The following is a 6,000-nucleotide window of genomic DNA, read 5'->3' as shown; positions in this document are numbered from 1 at the left end:
CACATTGTCTCACGGGGCGGCTGTCTGCCGTCGACAAATAGGAGGGGACTGCACCCCCCAGCCCAATAGTCGAGCAGGTTGTGAATTGTCAAGAGGAGCTTAGGGTTGTCAGCATTTGCAGTTGTGAAGTGTGTTTTGTGTTGTGTATTTTGAGAGTACTTTCAGATATGAATATCTTTTGAATTTCAGGTTTGCAGTATTGAGCATATGAAGTATTTTATGAATTCTAGAGATCTATTTTTAGCACTTAAAAATGTAGTTTCATAGGAGTATAAAAGTGCAGACAATGTGATTCTCAGAGAAGAAACTGCAAGTTTATGTTTCAAATAAGAAACTGCAAGTTCAGTTTCAGATAAGAAAATGTAACTTTCATAGGAAGAGCATTTATATTAACACAACCTTTTCAAACAGGGTTAACATCATGTTCGAAGTTTTATTCATGGTCGAAAATGGAACTACCAGCCAGTTAACACCATGCTGATCAATATTCATGCATAGCACATCTTCATATGATGCACAGTCAAAAAGATATGCTATTTTCAAAATGCCCACACAATGTCGAGTGTGCGAAAAACTGAGAAAACGAGGGACGAAGTTTTGGCAAGTGTTGTACGTGGTGTGTGTAGATGACAATGGGGACCCACATGTCAATAATGGCAGAGGCAAAAAATTTGGAGATATTTTCCCTGCATTAGGTGGAATCAACCCCGGGCGGAACAGCTGTCGGGTAGTGTCACTTTGCCACTGGGCTAGTTCAGTACTTTCGTTACAAATAAGGCACTTCCTCAGGTGGTTGGATCTCCTCCTGCGCCTTTGTGCGCCCGCCGCGGCGCCGCTGTCTGCCGTTGTGAACATGTTGAACAAACGAGAGGAATCTGGAGAGGACTGTACGTGGAGAGGCGGACAACCAGGACCCACCAGGTCTATGGTCGTACGCAAGCAAGTGCCTCATCGAAAAAATACTTCCTCCTAATGCTATACTGACGTTGGGGCCCACGGGTTTGTCCACATAGTTACATCTTTTTAGGTGCTTCAACGTAGTTACTATGGGAGATAAATTCACAATGAAGCCGGGGAGCTGGCATGTATCATTTATTATCACTGGGGCAGCAAGTATCAACTGGGTTTTGGGCTGCCCCGTCTCGGCTTTCTGTTTTAACATGCGCAACCCATGACATGCCGGTTTGTATTTTCTTGACGGTCATCATGTATCGACCGGCCTATGGACCTCCCATCCGAGGTTTTATTTTTCCTGAAACATTGGCAGCCCAATTTGTGTATTTTTTTTGAAGAATAGCAGAGGTCTATTCTATTTTTCTATATAAGAATAGGGACGCTTGGTCCAACTTATGTTTCCCTTCTAACTATATTATATATATTTAAATTATTTTATATGTTATTATATAATATTGTTATTGTCATCATATATTTACCATATACTTACATATGTAAGAAAACAATATCCCACATCTTATTAACTTATAAAAATAATTTCTTAACAAAAAAATCCTAGATTTTTTTGGCAACGAAAATCCTCGTGATTGTGTACAAAAGCTTGGTAAGATTTAAGGAGCAATATAATAACAAATCACTTATTATTTAAATATATTTATAACAAAATGCTCAGCCCCTATTTATTTTTTGATAACATTGTTGCGTCCAACCCAACATTATAATTAGAATCAGCCCAACAAAATCGTGTATTTAGAGAAAGTGCAAATGGCCTATAATTTTTTATGAAAAAATAAATGGGCCGCATGGACGCTAAATTATTTTTTCACCCAGCCCAACTAATGGACTGTAATTTTTTTAAAAAATCAAATTGACTGTAAATTCTACCCCGGAAAAAAAGACTGTAAATTCTATAAAAATGGGTTGAATACGTGTCACATTTTTGGAGGCTGAAATGTGGGATAATAGGTCAAAGCCAACGCAAGTCGTTGTCAACTTAGTCAACAAATGATCGGGAGGGGTGTGGCGTACCGCAAAACGGAGGAAGTGGACTTGTGTTGGAGCGCTACGGTCGAAACGGGGGTCCTGTTCATCGGGAGGGGTGTGGCGTACCGCAAAATGGGACTCCACGGGATATTGTTCATCTCCACCGTCGGCCTCCTCCAGCCTCCACGGGCTACTGTTCATCCACCATCGACCTCCTCTAGCCTCCACCTGCGAGTGTTCATCCACGGGCTCCTGTTCATCCAGCCTCCACCACGCGCTCCTCCACCGGCTACTTGGTACGTCTTGAGCTTGCGTTGGTTTTCCTCGAAGAGGAGAGGGTGATGCATCAATAGTAGCGTAAGTATTTCCCTCAGTTTTTGAGAACCAAGTTATCAATCCACTAGGAGGCTCCTCAAAAGTCCCACGCACCTACACAAACAAACTGAGAACTCGCAACCAACGTGATAAAGGGGTTGTCAATCCCTTCACGGCCACTCGCAAAAGTGAGATCTAATAAAGATAGTAAGATAAGATAAATATATTTTTGGTATTTTATAATATAGATGCAAAAAGTAAAGATGCAAATATGATAAGAGATAGACTCGGGGGCCATAGGTTTCACTAGTGGCTTCTCTCAAGATAGCATAAGTATTACGGTGGGTGAACAAATTACTATTGAGCAATTGATAGAAAAACGAATGATTATGAGATTATCTAGGCATGATCATGTATATAGGCATCACGTCCATAATAGGTAGATCGACTCCTGCCTGCATCTACTACTATTACTCCACACATCGACCGACTCCTGCCTGCATCTAGAGTATTAAGTTCATAAGAACATAGTAACGCGTTAAGCAAGATGACATCATGTAGAGTGATAAATTCAAGCAATATGATATAAACCCCATCTTGTTGTCCTCGATTGCAACAATACAATACGTGCCTTGCAACCCTTTCTGTCACTGGGTAAGGACACCGACAGATTGAACCCAAAGCTAAGCACTTCTCCCGTGGCAAGAAAGATCAATCTAGTAAGCCAAACCAAACTGATAATTCGAAGAGACTTGCAAAGATAACTCAATCATACATAAAAGAATTCAGAGAAGATTCAAATATTATTCATAGATAAACTTGATCATAAACCCACAATTCATCGGATCTCCACAAACACACCACAAAAAGAGTTTACATCGAATAGATCTCCACAAGAGAGGGGGAGAACATTGTATTGAGATCCAAAAAGAGAGAAGAAGCCATCTAGCTAATAACTATGGACCCGTAGATCTGTGGTAAACTACTCACAACTCATCGGAGGGGCAAGGATGTTGATGTAGAAGCCGTCCGTGGTCAATTCCCCCTCCGGCAGAGTGCCGACGAAGGCTCCAAGATGGGATCCCACGGATACAAAAGGTTACGGTGGTGGAAATTGTGTTTCGTCCGCCCCTCGGATGTTTTCGGGGTACGTAGGTATATACACGAGGAAGAAGTACGTCGGTGGCTACCCGAGGGGCCCACGAGACAGGGGAGCACGCCCTATAGGGGGGCGCCCTCCTATCTCGTGGGAGCCTCGACTGCTTCTTGACTTGCACTCCAAGTCCTTTGGATCACGTTTGTTCCAAAAATCACACTCCCGAAGGTTTCATTCCATTTGGACTCCGTTTGATATTCCTTTTCTTCGAAATACTGAAAAGGCAAAAAACAGCAATATGGGTTGGGCCTCCAGTTAGTAGGTTAGTCCCAAAAATGATATAAATGTGTAAAATAAAGCCCATAAACATCCAAAAGGGGTAATATAATAGCATGGAACAATAAAAAATTATAGATACGTTGGAGACGTATCAAGCATCCCCTAGCTTAATTCATGCTCGTCCTCGAGTAGGTAAATGATAAAAAAGAAATTTTTGATGTGGAATGCTACCTAGCATAATTCTCAATGTAATTTTCTTTATTGTGGCATGAATGTTCAGATCCAAATGATACAAAATAAAAGTTCATATTGACATAAAAAATAGTAATACTTCAAGCATACTAATCAAAGTAATCATGTCTTCTCAAAATAACATGGCCAAAGAAAGTTATCCCTACAAAATCATATAGTCTGGCTGTTGCTCTATCTTCATCATACAAAGTATTTAATCATGCACAACCCCGATGACAAGCCAAGCAATTGTTTCATACTTTAATAATCTCAAACTCTTTCAACTTTCACGCAATACATGAGCGTGAGCCATGGACATAGCACTATATATGGAATAGAATGGTGGTTGTGGAGAAGACAAAAAAAAGAGAAGATAGTCTCACATCAACTAGGCGTATCAACGGGCTATGGAGATGCCCATTAATAGATATCAATGTGAGTGAGTAGGGATTGCCATGCAACGGATGCACTAGAGCTATAAGTATATGAAAGCTCAACAAAAGAAACTAAGTGGGTGTGCATCCAACTCGCTTGCTCACGAAGACCTAGGGCATTTTGAGGAAGCCCATCATTGGAATATACAAGCCAAGTTCTATAATGGAAAATTCCCACTAGTATATGAAAGTGACGGTTGGGGAACGTAGCAGAAATTCAAAATTTTCCTACGAGTCACCAAGATCTATCTATGGAGATGCTAGCAACGAGGGGAAGGAGAGTGCATCTACATACCCTTGTAGATCGCTAAGCAGAAGCGTTCAAGAGAACAGGGTTGAAGGAGTCGTACTCGTCGTGATCCAAATCACCGGAGATCCTAGTGCCGAACGGACGGCACCTCCGCGTTCAACACACGTACAGCCCGGTGACGTCTCCCATGCCTTGATCCAGCAAGGAGAGAGGGAGAGGTTGAGGAAGACTCTGTCCAGCAGCAGCACAACGGCGTGGTGGTGATGGAGGAGCGTGGCAATCCTGCAGGGCTTCGCCAAGCACCGTGGGAGAGGAGAAGGGAGAGAGGTAGGGCTGCGCCAGGGAGAGGTGAAACTCATGTGTTGTCGGCCCTCAAGACCTCAACTATATATAGGGGAGAGGGAGGGGGTGCGCCCCCTCTAGGGTTTCCACCCCAAGGGGTGCGGCAGCCCCAATCCCATCTAGGGTGGCGGCCAAGGGGGGGAGAGGGGAAACTTGCCCCCCAAGTTAGGTGGGTGCGCCCCCTCCCCCAACCCTAGGCGCCTTGGGCCCTTGTGGGGGGGCGCACCAGCCCACCTGGGGCTGGTCCCCTCCCACACTTGGCCCATGCAGCCCTCCGGGGATGGTGGCCCCACTTGGTGGACCCCCAGGACCCTCCCGGTGGTCTCGATACGTTACCGATAAAACCCGAAACTTTTTCGGTGACCAAAACAGGACTTCCCATATATAAATCTTTACCTCCGGACCATTCCGGAACTCCTCGTGACGTCCGGGATCTCATCCAGGACTCCGATTAACATTCGGTAACCACATACAAACTTCCTTTATAACCCTAGCGTCATCGAACCTTAAGTGTGTAGACCCTACGGGTTCGGGAACCATGCAGACATGACCGAGACTTTCTCCGGTCAATAACCAACAGCGGGATCTGGATACCCATGTTGGATCCCACATGTTCCACGATGATCTCATCGGATGAACCATGATGTCAAGGACTCAATCGATCCCGTATACAATTCCCTTTGTCTCGCGGTATTGTACTTGCCCGAGATTCGATCGTCGGTATCCCGATACCTTGTTCAATCTCGTTACCGGCAAGTCTCTTTACTCGTTCCGTAACACATCATCCCGTGATCAACCCCTTGGTCACATTGTGCACATTATGATGATGTCCTACCGAGTGGGCCCACAGATACCTCTCCATTTACACGGAGTGACAAATCCCAGTCTCGATTCGTGCCAACCCAACAGACACTTTTGGAGATACATGTAGTGCACCTTTATAGCCACCCAGTTACGTTGTGACGTTTGGTACACCCAAAGCATTCCTACGGTATCCGGGAGTTGCACAATCTCATGGTCTAAGGAAATGATACTTGACATTAGAAAAGCTTTAGCATACGAACTACACGATCTTTGTGCTAGGCTTAGGATTGGGTCTTGTCCATCACATCATT

The sequence above is a fragment of the Triticum aestivum genome, chromosome 5B (genome assembly GCF_018294505.1).
Source record: "Triticum aestivum cultivar Chinese Spring chromosome 5B, IWGSC CS RefSeq v2.1, whole genome shotgun sequence".
NCBI classification, from domain to species: Eukaryota; Viridiplantae; Streptophyta; class Magnoliopsida; order Poales; family Poaceae; genus Triticum; species Triticum aestivum.
Note: the sequence above shows the minus strand (reverse complement) of the source record.